Consider the following 14674-nt stretch of genomic DNA (forward strand, 5'->3'; position numbering starts at 1 on the left):
GCACCCATTCCTGGGCTGACTCTGCCTCTAAGCCAGGCTCTGTGTCCCAGCACCCATTCCTGGGCTGACTGTGCCTCTGTCCCTGGATCTGTGTCCCAGCTCCCATTCCTGGGCAGACTGTGCCTCTCTCCCATGCTCGGTGTCCCAGCACCCATTTCTGGGAAGACTGTGCCTTTCTCCCTGGATCTGTGTCCCACCTCCCATTCCTGGGCTGACTCGGCCTCTATGCCAGGCTCTGGGCCAAGCACCCTTTCCCGGGCTGACTGCGCCCCCTTCAGGCTCTGTGTCCCAGTTCACATTTTTGGGCTCAGCGTTCCTCTCTCCCAGGCTCTGTGTCCCAGCACCCATTCCTGGGCTGACTGTGCCTCTCTCCCTGGCTCTGTGTCCCAGCGCCCATTCCTAGGCTAACTGTGCCTCTCTCTCTGGCACTGTGTCCCAGCAGCCATTCCTGCTTTGACTGTGTCTCTGCCCGGCTCTGTGTCCCAGCACCCTTTCCTGGGCTGAGTCTGCCTCTATGCCAGGCTCTTTATCCAAGCACCCATTCCTTGGCTGACTGTGCCTCTCTCCCTGGCTCTGTTTCCCAGCTCCCATTCCTGTTCTCAGTGTTCCTCTCTCCCAGGCTCTGTTTTCCAGCAGCCATATCTGGGCTGACTGTTCCTCCCTTCCCGGATCTGTATCCCAGCACCCATTCCTGGCCTACTCGGCCCCTTTTCAGTCTTGTGTCCCAGCACCCATTACTCGGCAGATAGTGTCTCACTTGGCTCTGTGTCCCAGCAGCCTTTCCTGGGCTGATTGTTCCTCTCTCCCTGGATCTGTGTCCCTGCACCCATACCTGGGCTTTCTTTGCCTCTCTCGCATGCTCTGTGTCCCAGCACCCATTCCTGGGCTCAGTGTTCCACTGTCCCAGGCTCTGAGTCCAAGCACCTATTCCTGGGCGGATTGTGCCTCTCTCCCATGCTCTTTGTCTAAGCACGCATTCCAGGGCTGGCTGCCCCCCCTTCATGCTTTTTGTCCAGCATCCAATTAATGGGCTGACTGTGCCTCTCTCCCTATCTCTGTTTCCCAGCACAGGTTCCTGGGCTCAGTGTTCCCCTCTCCCAGGCTCTGTTTCCGAGTACCCATTCCTGGGCTAACTGTGCCTCTCACCGTGGATCTGTGTCCCAGCACCCATTCCTGGGCTGACTCTGCCTCTTTTCCAGGATCTGTGTCCAAGCACCCACTCCTGGTCTGACTGTGCCTCTCTCCCAGGCTCTGTGTCCCAGCACCCATTCCTGGGCTGACTCTGCCTCTAAGCCAGGCTCTGTGTCCCAGCACCCATTCCTGGGCTGACTGTGCCTCTGTCCCTGGATCTGTGTCCCAGCAGCCATTCCTGGGCTGATTGTTCCTCTCTCCCTGGATCTGTGTCCCTGCACATATACCTGGGCTCAGTGTTCCACTGTCGTCCCAGGCTCTGAGTCCAAGCACCTATTCCTGGGCGGATTGTGCCTCTCTCCCATGCTCTTTGTCTAAGCATGCATTCCAGGGCTGGCTGCCCCCCCCTTCATGCTTTTTGTCCAGCATCCAATTCCTGGGCTGACTGTGCCTCTCTCCCTATCTCTGTTTCCCAGCACAGGTTCCTGGGCTCAGTGTTCCTCTCTCCCAGGCTCTGTTTCCGAGTACCCATTCCTGGGCTAACTGTGCCTCTCACCGTGGATCTGTGTCCCAGCACCCATTCCTGGGCTGACTCTGCCTCTTTTCCAGGATCTGTGTCCAAGCACCCACTCCTGGTCTGACTGTGCCTCTCTCCCAGGCTCTGTGTCCCAGCACCCATTCCTGGGCCGACTGTGCCTCTGTCCCTGGATCTGTGTCCCAGCTCCCATTCCTGGGCAGACTGTGCCTCTCTCCCATGCTCGGTGTCCCAGCACCCATTTCTGGGAAGACTGTGCCTTTCTCCCTGGATCTGTGTCCCACCTCCCATTCCTGGGCTGACTGTGCCTCTAAGCCAGGCTCTGTGTCCCCGCACCCATTCCTGGGCTGACTGTGCCTCTGTCCCTGGATCTGTGTCCCAGCTCCCATTCCTTGGCAGACTGTGCCTCTCTCCCATGCTCGGTGTCCCAGCACCCATTTCTGGGAAGACTGTGCCTTTCTCCCTGGATCTGTGTCCCACCTCCCATTCCTGGGCTGACTCGGCCTCTATGCCAGGCTCTGGGCCAAGCACCCATTCCCGGGCTGACTGCGCCCCCTTCAGGCTCTGTGTCCCAGTTCACATTTTTGGGCTCAGCGTTCCTCTCTCCCAGGCTCTGTGTCCCAGCACCCATTCCTGGGCTGACTGTGCCTCTCTCCCTGGCTCTGTGTCCCAGCGCCCATTCCTAGGCTAACTGTGCCTCTCTCTCTGGCACTGTGTCCCAGCAGCCATTCCTGCTTTGACTGTGTCGCTGCCCGGCTCTGTGTCCCAGCACCCTTTCCTGGGCTGACTCTGCCTCCATGCCAGGCTCTTTATCCAAGCATCCATTCCTTGGCTGACTGTGCCTCTCTCCCTGGCTCTGTTTCCCAGCACCCATTCCTGTTCTCAGTGTTCCTCTCTCCCAGGCTCTGTGATCCAGCAGCCATTCCTGGGCTGACTCGGCCCCTTTTCAGTCTTGTGTCCCAGCACCCATTACTCGGCAGATAGCGTCTCTCTTGACTCTGTGTCCCAGCAGCCTTTCCTGGGCTGATTGTTCCTCTCTCCCTGGATCTGTGTCCCTGCACCCATACCTGGGCTTTCTTTGCCTCTCTCGCATGCTCTGTGTCCCAGCACCCATTCCTGGGCTCAGTGTTCCACTGTCCCAGGCTCTGAGTGCAAGCACCTATTCCTGGGCGGATTGTGCCTCTGTCCCATGCTCTTTGTCTAAGCACGCATTCCGGGGCTGGCTGCCCCCCCTTCATGCTTTTTGTCCAGCATCCAATTCCTGGGCTGACTGTGCCTCTCTCCCTATCTCTGTTTCCCAGCACAGGTTCCTGGGCTCAGTGTTCCTCTCTCCCAGGCTCTGTTTCTGAGTACCCATTCCTGGGCTAACTGTGCCTCTCACCGTGGATCTGTGTCCCAGCACCCATTCCTGGGCTGACTCTGCCTCTTTTCCAGGATCTGTGTCCAAGCACCCACTCCTGGTTTGACTGTGCCTCTCTCCCAGGCTCTGTGTCCCAGCACCCATTCCTGGTCTGACTGTGCCTCTAAGCCAGGCTCTCTGTCCCAGCACCCATTCCGGGGCTGACTGTGCCTCTGTCCCTGGATCTGTGTCCCAGCTCCCATTCCTGGGCAGACTGTGCCTCTCTCCCATGCTCGGTGTCCCAGCACCCATTTCTGGGCTGACTGTGCCTTTCTCCCTGGATCTGTGTCCCACCTCCCATTCCTGGGCTGACTCGGCCTCTATGCCAGGCTCTGGGCCAAGCACCCATTCCCGGGCTGACTGCGCCCCCTTCAGGCTCTGTGTCCCAGTTCACATTTTTGGGCTCAGCGTTCCTCTCTCCCAGGCTCTGTGTCCCAGCACCCATTCCTAGGCTAACTGTGCCTCTCTCTCTGGCACTGTGTCCCAGCAGCCATTCCTGCTTTGACTGTGTCTCTGCCCGTCTCTGTTTCCCAGCACCCTTTCCTGGGCTGACTCTGCCTCTATGCCAGGCTCTTTATCCATGCACCCATTCCTTGGCTGACTGTGCCTCTCTCCCTGGCTCTGTTTCCCAGCACCCATTCCTGTTCTCAGTGTTCCTCTCTCCCAGGCTCTGTGTCCCAGCACCCATTCCTGGGCTGACTCGGCCCCTTTTCAGTCTTGTGTCCCAGCACCCATTACTCGGCAGATAGTGTCTCTCTTGGCTCTGTGTCCCAGCAGCCTTTCCTGGGCTGATTGTTCCTCTCTCCCTGGATCTGTGTCCCTGCACCCATACCTGGGCTTACTTTGCCTCTCTCGCATGCTCTGTGTCCCAGCACCCATTCCTGGGCTCAGTGTTTTACTGTCATCCCAGGCTCTGAGTCCAAGCACCTATTCCTGGGCGGATTGTGCCTCTCTCCCATGCTCTTTGTCTAAGCACGCATTCCAGGGCTGGCTGCCCCCCCTACATGATTTTTGTCCAGCATCCACTTCCTGGGCTGACTGTGCGTCTCTCCCTATCTCTGTTTCCCACCACAGGTTCCTGGGCTCAGTGTTCCCCTCTCCCAGGCTCTGTTTCCGAGTACCCATTCCTGGGCTAACTGTGCCTCTCACCGTGGATCTGTGTCCCAGCACCCATTCCTGGGCTGACTCTGCCTCTTTTCCAGGATCTGTGTCCAAGCACCCACTCCTGGTCTGACTGTGCCTCTCTCCCAGGCTCTGTGTACCAGCACCCATTCCTGGGCTGACTCTGCCTCTAAGCCAGGCTCTGTGTCCCAGCACCCATTCCTGGGCTGACTGTGCCTCTAAGCCAGGCTCTGTGTCCCCACACCCATTCCTGGGCTGACTGTGCCTCTGTCCCTGGATCTGTGTCCCAGCTCCCATTCCTTGGCAGACTGTGCCTCTCTCCCATGCTCGGTGTCCCAGCACCCATTTCTGGGAAGACTGTGCCTTTCTCCCTGGATCTGTGTCCTACCTCCCATTCCTGGGCTGACTCGGCCTCTATGCCAGGCTCTGGGCCAAGCACCCATTCCCGGGCTGACTGCGCCCCCTTCAGGCTCTGTGTCCCAGTTCACATTTTTGGGCTCAGCGTTCCTCTCTCCCAGGCTCTGTGTCCCAGCACCCATTCCTGGGCTGACTGTGCCTCTCTCCCTGGCTCTGTGTCCCAGCGCCCATTCCTAGGCTAACTGTGCCTCTCTCTCTGGCACTGTGTCCCAGCAGCCATTCCTGCTTTGACTGTGTCTCTGCCCGGCTCTGTGTCCCAGCACCCTTTCCTGGGCTGACTCTGCCTCCATGCCAGGCTCTTTATCCAAGCATCCATTCCTTGGCTGACTGTGCCTCTCTCCCTGGCTCTGTTTCCCAGCACCCATTCCTGTTCTCAGTGTTCCTCTCTCCCAGGCTCTGTTATCCAGCAGCCATTCCTGGGCTGACTCGGCCCCTTTTCAGTCTTGTGTCCCAGCACCCATTACTCGGCAGATAGCGTCTCTCTTGGCTTTGTGTCCCAGCAGCCTTTCCTGGGCTGATTGTTCCTCTCTCCCTGGATCTGTGTCCCTGCACCCATACCTGGGCTTTCTTTGCCTCTCTCGCATGCTCTGTGTCCCAGCACCCATTCCTGGGCTCAGTGTTCCACTGTCCCAGGCTCTGAGTGCAAGCACCTATTCCTGGGCGGATTGTGCCTCTGTCCCATGCTCTTTGTCTAAGCACGCATTCCGGGGCTGGCTGCCCCCCCTTCATGCTTTTTGTCCAGCATCCAATTCCTGGGCTGACTGTGCCTCTCTCCCTATCTCTGTTTCCCAGCACAGGTTCCTGGGCTCAGTGTTCCTCTCTCCCAGGCTCTGTTTCTGAGTACCCATTCCTGGGCTAACTGTGCCTCTCACCGTGGATCTGTGTCCCAGCACCCATTCCTGGGCTGACTCTGCCTCTTTTCCAGGATCTGTGTCCAAGCACCCACTCCTGGTCTGACTGTGCCTCTCTCCCAGGCTCTGTGTCCCAGCACCCATTCCTGGGCTGACTCTGCCTCTAAGCCAGGCTCTGTGTCCCAGCACCCATTCCGGGGCTGACTGTGCCTCTGTCCCTGGATCTGTGTCCCAGCTCCCATTCCTGGGCAGACTGTGCCTCTCTCCCATGCTCGGTGTCCCAGCACCCATTTCTGGGCTGACTGTGCCTTTCTCCCTGGCCCTGGATCTGTGTCCACCTCCCATTCCTGGGCTGACTCGGCCTCTATGCCAGGCTCTGGGCCAAGCACCCATTCCCGGGCTGACTGCGCCCCCTTCGGCTCTGTGTCCCAGTTCACATTTTTGGGCTCAGCGTTCCTCTCTCCCAGGCTCTGTGTCCCAGCACCCATTCCTAGGCTAACTGTGCCTCTCTCTCTGGCACTGTGTCCCAGCAGCCATTCCTGCTTTGACTGTGTCTCTGCCCGGCTCTGTGTCCCAGCACCCTTCCTGGGCTGACTCTGCCTCTTTGCCAGGCTCTTTATCCAAGCACCCATCCTTGCTGACTGTGCCTCTCTCCCTGGCTCTGTTTCCCAGCACCCATTCCTGTTCTCAGTGTTCCTCTCTCCCAGGCTCTGTGTTCCAGCAGCCATTCCTGGGCTGACTGATCCTCTCTTCCCGGATCTGTGTCCCAGCACCCATTCTGGGCTGACTCGGCCCCTTTTCAGTCTTGTGTCCCAGCACCCATTACTGGGCAGATAGTGTCTCTCTTGGCTCTGTGTCCTAGCAGCCATTCCTGGGCTGATTGTTCCTCTCTCCCTGGATCTGTGTCCCTGCACCCATACCTGGGCTTACTTTGCCTCTCTCGCATGCTCTGTGTCCCAGCACCCATTCCTGGGCTCAGTGTTTTACTGTCATCCCAGGCTCTGAGTCCAAGCACCTATTCCTGGGCGGATTGTGCCTCTCTCCCATGCTCTTTGTCTAAGCACGCATTCCAGGGCTGGCTGCCCCCCCTACATGATTTTTGTCCAGCATCCACTTCCTGGGCTGACTGTGCGTCTCTCCCTATCTCTGTTTCCCAGCACAGGTTCCTGGGCTCAGTGTTCCCCTCTCCCAGGCTCTGTTTCCGAGTACCCATTCCTGGGCTAACTGTGCCTCTCACCGTGGATCTGTGTCCCAGCACCCATTCCTGGGCTGACTCTGCCTCTTTTCCAGGATCTGTGTCCAAGCACCCACTCCTGGTCTGACTGTGCCTCTCTCCCAGGCTCTGTGTACCAGCACCCATTCCTGGGCTGACTCTGCTCTAAGCCAGGCTCTGTGTCCCAGCACCCATTCCTGGGCTGACTGTGCCTCTAAGCCAGGCTCTGTGTCCCCGCACCCATTCCTGGGCTGACTGTGCCTCTGTCCCTGGATCTGTGTCCCAGCTCCCATTCCTTGGCAGACTGTGCCTCTCTCCCATGCTCGGTGTCCCAGCACCCATTTCTGGGAAGACTGTGCCTTTCTCCCTGGATCTGTGTCCCACCTCCCATTCCTGGGCTGACTCGGCCTCTATGCCAGGCTCTGGGCCAAGCACCCATTCCCGGGCTGACTGCGCCCCCTTCAGGCTCTGTGTCCCAGGTCACATTTTTTGGCTCAGCGTTCCTCTCTCCCAGGCTCTGTGTCCCAGCACCCATTCCTGGGCTGACTGTGCCTCTCTCCCTGGCTCTGTGTCCCAGCGCCCATTCCTAGGCTAACTGTGCCTCTCTCTCTGGCACTGGGTCCCAGCAGCCATTCCTGCTTTGACTGTGTCTCTGCCCGGCTCTGTGTCCCAGCACCCTTTCCTGGGCTGACTCTGCCTCCATGCCAGGCTCTTTATCCAAGCATCCATTCCTTGGCTGACTGTGCCTCTCTCCCTGGCTCTGTTTCCCAGCACCCATTCCTGTTCTCAGTGTTCCTCTCTCCCAGGCTCTGTGATCCAGCAGCCATTCCTGGGCTGACTCGGCCCATTTTCAGTCTTGTGTCCCAGCACCCATTACTCGGCAGATAGCGTCTCTCTTGGCTCTGTGTCCCAGCAGCCTTTCCTGGGCTGATTGTTCCTCTCTCCCTGGATCTGTGTCCCTGCACCCATACCTGGGCTTTCTTTGCCTCTCTCGCATGCTCTGTGTCCCAGCACCCATTCCTGGGCTCAGTGTTCCACTGTCCCAAGCTCTGAGTGCAAGCACCTATTCCTGGGCGGATTGTGCCTCTGTCCCATGATCTTTGTCTAAGCACGCATTCCGGGGCTGGCTGCCCCCCCTTCATGCTTTTTGTCCAGCATCCAATTCCTGGGCTGACTGTGCCTCTCTCCCTATCTCTGTTTCCCAGCACAGGTTCCTGGGCTCAGTGTTCCTCTCTCCCAGGCTCTGTTTCTGAGTACCCATTCCTGGGCTAACTATGCCTCTCACCGTGGATCTGTGTCCCAGCACCCATTCCTGGGCTGACTCTGCCTCTTTTCCAGGATCTGTGTCCAAGCACCCACTCCTGGTCTGACTGTGCCTCTCTCCCTGGATCTGTGTCCCACCTCCCATTCCTGGGCTGACTCGGCCTCTATGCCAGGCTCTGGGCCAAGCACCCATTCCCGGGCTGACTGCGCCCCCTTCAGGCTCTGTGTCCCAGTTCACATTTTTTGGCTCAGCGTTCCTCTCTCCCAGGCTCTGTGTCCCAGCACCCATTCCTGGGCTGACTGTGCCTCTCTCCCTGGCTCTGTGTCCCAGCGCCCATTCCTAGGCTAACTGTGCCTCTCTCTCTGGCACTGTGTCCCAGCAGCCATTCCTGCTTTGACTGTGTCTCTGCCCGGCTCTGTGTCCCAGCACCCTTTCCTGGGCTGAGTCGGCCTCTATGCCAGGCTCTTTATCCAAGCACCCATTCCTTGGCTGACTGTGCCTCTCTCCCTGGCTCTGTTTCCCAGCACCCATTCCTGTTCTCAGTGTTCCTCTCTCCCAGGCTCTGTGTTCCAGCAGCCATTCCTGGGCTGACTGTTCCTCTCTTCCCGGATCTGTGTCCCAGCACCCATTCCTGAGCTGACTCGGCCCCTTTTCAGTCTTGTGTCCCAGCACCCATTACTGGGCAGATAGTGTCTCTCTTGGCTCTGTGTCCCAGCAGCCATTCCTGGGCTGATTGTTCCTCTCTCCCTGGATCTGTGTCCCTGCACCCATACCTGGGCTTACTTTGCCTCTCTCGCATGCTCTGTGTCCCAGCACCCATTCCTGGGCTCAGTGTTTTACTGTCATCCCAGGCTCTGAGTCCAAGCACCTATTCCTGGGCGGATTGTGCCTCTCTCCCATGCTCTTTGTCTAAGCACGCATTCCAGGGCTGGCTGCCCCCCCTACATGATTTTTGTCCAGCATCCACTTCCTGGGCTGACTGTGCGTCTCTCCCTATCTCTGTTTCCCACCACAGGTTCCTGGGCTCAGTGTTCCCCTCTCCCAGGCTCTGTTTCCGAGTACCCATTCCTGGGCTAACTGTGCCTCTCACCGTGGATCTGTGTCCCAGCACCCATTCCTGGGCTGACTCTGCCTCTTTTCCAGGATCTGTGTCCAAGCACCCACTCCTGGTCTGACTGTGCCTCTCTCCCAGGCTCTGTGTACCAGCACCCATTCCTGGGCTGACTCTGCCTCTAAGCCAGGCTCTGTGTCCCAGCACCCATTCCTGGGCTGACTGTGCCTCTAAGCCAGGCTCTGTGTCCCCGCACCCATTCCTGGGCTGACTGTGCCTCTGTCCCTGGATCTGTGTCCCAGCTCCCATTCCTTGGCAGACTGTGCCTCTCTCCCATGCTCGGTGTCCCAGCACCCATTTCTGGGAAGACTGTGCCTTTCTCCCTGGATCTGTGTCCCACCTCCCATTCCTGGGCTGACTCGGCCTCTATGCCAGGCTCTGGGCCAAGCACCCATTCCCGGGCTGACTGCGCCCCCTTCAGGCTCTGTGTCCCAGTTCACATTTTTGGGCTCAGCGTTCCTCTCTCCCAGGCTCTGTGTCCCAGCACCCATTCCTGGGCTGACTGTGCCTCTCTCCCTGGCTCTGTGTCCCAGCGCCCATTCCTAGGCTAACTGTGCCTCTCTCTCTGGCACTGTGTCCCAGCAGCCATTCCTGCTTTGACTGTGTCTCTGCCCGGCTCTGTGTCCCAGCACCCTTTCCTGGGCTGACTCTGCCTCCATGCCAGGCTCTTTATCCAAGCATCCATTCCTTGGCTGACTGTGCCTCTCTCCCTGGCTCTGTTTCCCAGCACCCATTCCTCTTCTCAGTGTTCCTCTCTCCCAGGCTCTGTGATCCAGCAGCCATTCCTGGGCTGACTCGGCCCCTTTTCAGTCTTGTGTCCCAGCACCCATTACTCGGCAGATAGCGTCTCTCTTGACTCTGTGTCCCAGCAGCCTTTCCTGGGCTGATTGTTCCTCTCTCCCTGGATCTGTGTCCCTGCACCCATACCTGGGCTTTCTTTGCCTCTCTCGCATGCTCTGTGTCCCAGCACCCATTCCTGGGCTCAGTGTTCCACTGTCCCAGGCTCTGAGTGCAAGCACCTATTCCTGGGCGGATTGTGCCTCTGTCCCATGCTCTTTGTCTAAGCACGCATTCCGGGGCTGGCTGCCCCCCCTTCATGCTTTTTCTCCAGCATCCAATTCCTGGGCTGACTGTGCCTCTCTCCCTATCTCTGTTTCCCAGCACAGGTTCCTGGGCTCAGTGTTCCTCTCTCCCAGGCTCTGTTTCTGAGTACCCATTCCTGGGCTAACTGTGCCTCTCACCGTGGATCTGTGTCCCAGCACCCATTCCTGGGCTGACTCTGCCTCTTTTCCAGGATCTGTGTCCAAGCACCCACTCCTGGTTTGACTGTGCCTCTCTCCCAGGCTCTGTGTCCCAGCACCCATTCCTGGGCTGACTCTGCCTCTAAGTCAGGCTCTCTGTCCCAGCACCCATTCCGGGGCTGACTGTGCCTCTGTCCCTGGATCTGTGTCCCAGCTCCCATTCCTGGGCAGACTGTGCCTCTCTCCCATGCTCGGTGTCCCAGCACCCATTTCTGGGCTGACTGTGCCTTTCTCCCTGGATCTGTGTCCCACCTCCCATTCCTGGGCTGACTCGGCCTCTATGCCAGGCTCTGGGCCAAGCACCCATTCCCGGGCTGACTGCGCCCCCTTCAGGCTCTGTGTCCCAGTTCACATTTTTGGGCTCAGCGTTCCTCTCTCCCAGGCTCTGTGTCCCAGCACCCATTCCTAGGCTAACTGTGCCTCTCTCTCTGGCACTGTGTCCCAGCAGCCATTCCTGCTTTGACTGTGTCTCTGCCCGGCTCTGTGTCCCAGCACCCTTTCCTGGGCTGAGTCGGCCTCTATGCCAGGCTCTTTATCCAAGCACCCATTCCTTGGCTGACTGTGCCTCTCTCCCTGGCTCTGTTTCCCAGCACCCATTCCTGTTCTCAGTGTTCCTCTCTCCCAGGCTCTGTGTTCCAGCAGCCATTCCTGGGCTGACTGTTCCTCTCTTCCCGGATCTGTGTCCCAGCACCCATTCCTGGGCTGACTCGGCCCCTTTTCAGTCTTGTGTCCCAGCACCCATTACTCGGCAGATAGTGTCTCTCTTGGCTCTGTGTCCCAGCAGCCTTTCCTGGGCTGATTGTTCCTCTCTCCCTGGATCTGTGTCCCTGCACCCATACCTGGGCTTACTTTGCCTCTCTCGCATGCTCTGTGTCCCAGCACCCATTCCTGGGCTCAGTGTTTTACTGTCATCCCAGGCTCTGAGTCCAAGCACCTATTCCTGGGCGGATTGTGCCTCTCTCCCATGCTCTTTGTCTAAGCACGCATTCCAGGGCTGGCTGCCCCCCCTACATGATTTTTGTCCAGCATCCACTTCCTGGGCTGACTGTGCGTCTCTCCCTATCTCTGTTTACCACCACAGGTTCCTGGGCTCAGTGTTCCCCTCTCCCAGGCTCTGTTTCCGAGTACCCATTCCTGGGCTAACTGTGCCTCTCACCGTGGATCTGTGTCCCAGCACCCATTCCTGGGCTGACTCTGCCTCTTTTCCAGGATCTGTGTCCAAGCACCCACTCCTGGTCTGACTGTGCCTCTCTCCCAGGCTCTGTGTACCAGCACCCATTCCTGGGCTGACTCTGCCTCTAAGCCAGGCTCTGTGTCCCAGCACCCATTCCTGGGCTGACTGTGCCTCGAAGCCAGGCTCTGTGTCCCCGCACCCATTCCTGGGCTGACTGTGCCTCTGTCCCTGGATCTGTGTCCCAGCTCCCATTCCTTGGCAGACTGTGCCTCTCTCCCATGCTCGGTGTCCCAGCACCCATTTCTGGGAAGACTGTGCCTTTCTCCCTGGATCTGTGTCCCACCTCCCATTCCTGGGCTGACTCGGCCTCTAAGCCAGGCTCTGTGTCCCCGCACCCATTCCTGGGCTGACTGTGCCTTTCTCCCTGGATCTGTGTCCCACCTCCCATTCCTGGGCTGACTCGGCCTCTATGCCAGGCTCTGGGCCAAGCACCCATTCCCGGGCTGACTGCGCCCCCTTCAGGCTCTGTGTCCCAGTTCACATTTTTTGGCTCAGCGTTCCTCTCTCCCAGGCTCTGTGTCCCAGCACCCATTCCTGGGCTGACTGTGCCTCTCTCCCTGGCTCTGTGTCCCAGCGCCCATTCCTAGGCTAACTGTGCCTCTCTCTCTGGCACTGTGTCCCAGCAGCCATTCCTGCTTTGACTGTGTCTCTGCCCGGCTCTGTGTCCCAGCACCCTTTCCTGGGCTGAGTCGGCCTCTATGCCAGGCTCTTTATCCAAGCACCCATTCCTTGGCTGACTGTGCCTCTCTCCCTGGCTCTGTTTCCCAGCACCCATTCCTGTTCTCAGTGTTCCTCTCTCCCAGGCTCTGTGTTCCAGCAGCCATTTCTGGCCTGACTCGGCCCCTTTTCAGTCTTGTGTCCCAGCACCCATTACTTGGCAGATGGTGTCTCTCTTGGCTCTGTGTCCCAGCAGCATTTCCTGGGCTGATTGTTCCTCTCTCCCTGGATCTGTGTCCCTGCACCCATACCTGGGCTTACTTTGCCTCTCTCGCATGCTCTGTGTCCCAGCACCCATTCCTGGGCTCAGTGTTCCACTGTCCCAGGCTCTGAGTCCAAGCACCTATTCCTGGGCGGATTGTGCCTCTCTCCCATGCTCTTTGTCTAAGCACGCATTCCAGGGCTGGCTGCCCCCCCTTCATGCTTTTTGTCCAGCATCCAATTAATGGGCTGACTGTGCCTCTCTCCTTATCTCTGTTTCCCAGCACAGGTTCCTGGGCTCAGTGTTCCTCTCTCCCAGGCCCTGTTTCCGAGTACCCATTCCTGGGCTAACTGTGCCTCTCACCGTGGATCTGTGTCCCAGCACCCATTCCTGGGCTGACTCTGCCTCTTTTCCAGGATCTGTGTCCAAGCACCCACTCCTGGTCTGACTGTGCCTCTCTCCAAGGCTCTGTGTCCCAGCACCCATTCCTGGGCTGACTCTGCCTCTAAGCCAGGCTCTGTGTCCCAGCACCCATTCCTGGGCTGACTGTGCCTCTGTCCCTGGATCTGTGTCCCAGCTCCCATTCCTGGGCAGACTGTGCCTCTCTCCCATGCTCGGTGTCCCAGCACCCATTTCTGGGAAGACTGTGCCTTTCTCCCTGGATCTGTGTCCCACCTCCCATTCCTGGGCTGACTCGGCCTCTATGCCAGGCTCTGGGCCAAGCACCCTTTCCCGGGCTGACTGCGCCCCCTTCAGGCTCTGTGTCCCAGTTCACATTTTTGGGCTCAGCGTTCCTCTCTCCCAGGCTCTGTGTCCCAGCACCCATTCCTGGGCTGACTGTGCCTCTCTCCCTGGCTCTGTGTCCCAGCGCCCATTCCTAGGCTAACTGTGCCTCTCTCTCTGGCACTGTGTCCCAGCAGCCATTCCTGCTTTGACTGTGTCTCTGCCCGGCTCTGTGTCCCAGCACCCTTTCCTGGGCTGAGTCTGCCTCTATGCCAGGCTCTTTATCCAAGCACCCATTCCTTGGCTGACTGTGCCTCTCTCCCTGGCTCTGTTTCCCAGCTCCCATTCCTGTTCTCAGTGTTCCTCTCTCCCAGGCTCTGTGTTCCAGCAGCCATATCTGGGCTGACTGTTCCTCCCTTCCCGGATCTGTATCCCAGCACCCATTCCTGGCCTACTCGGCCCCTTTTCAGTCTGGTGTCCCAGCACCCATTACTCGGCAGATAGTGTCTCTCTTGGCTCTGTGTCCCAGCAGCCTTTCCTGGGCTGATTGTTCCTCTCTCCCTGGATCTGTGTCCCTGCACCCATACCTGGGCTTTCTTTGCCTCTCTCGCATGCTCTGTGTCCCAGCACCCATTCCTGGGCTCAGTGTTCCACTGTCCCAGGCTCTGAGTCCAAGCACCTATTCCTGGGCGGATTGTGCCTCTCTCCCATGCTCTTTGTCTAAGCACGCATTCCAGGGCTGGCTGCCCCCCCTTCATGCTTTTTGTCCAGCATCCAATTAATGGGCTGACTGTGCCTCTCTCCCTATCTCTGTTTCCCAGCACAGGTTCCTGGGCTCAGTGTTCCCCTCTCCCAGGCTCTGTTTCCGAGTACCCATTCCTGGGCTAACTGTGCCTCTCACCGTGGATCTGTGTCCCAGCACCCATTCCTGGGCTGACTCTGCCTCTTTTCCAGGATCTGTGTCCAAGCACCCACTCCTGGTCTGACTGTGCCTCTCTCCCAGGCTCTGTGTCCCAGCACCCATTCCTGGGCTGACTCTGCCTCTAAGCCAGGCTCTGTGTCCCAGCACCCATTCCTGGGCTGACTGTGCCTCTGTCCCTGGATCTGTGTCCCAGCAGCCATTCCTGGGCTGATTGTTCCTCTCTCCCTGGATCTGTGTCCCTGCACATATACCTGGGCTCAGTGTTCCACTGTCGTCCCAGGCTCTGAGTCCAAGCACCTATTCCTGGGCGGATTGTGCCTCTCTCCCATGCTCTTTGTCTAAGCATGCATTCCAGGGCTGGCTGCCCCCCCCTTCATGCTTTTTGTCCAGCATCCAATTCCTGGGCTGACTGTGCCTCTCTCCCTATCTCTGTTTCCCAGCACAGGTTCCTGGGCTCAGTGTTCCTCTCTCCCAGGCTCTGTTTCCGAGTACCCATTCCTGGGCTAACTGTGCCTCTCACCGTGGATCTGTG

Source organism: Zonotrichia albicollis, chromosome W, assembly GCF_047830755.1.
Source record: "Zonotrichia albicollis isolate bZonAlb1 chromosome W, bZonAlb1.hap1, whole genome shotgun sequence".
NCBI lineage: Eukaryota > Metazoa > Chordata > Aves > Passeriformes > Passerellidae > Zonotrichia > Zonotrichia albicollis.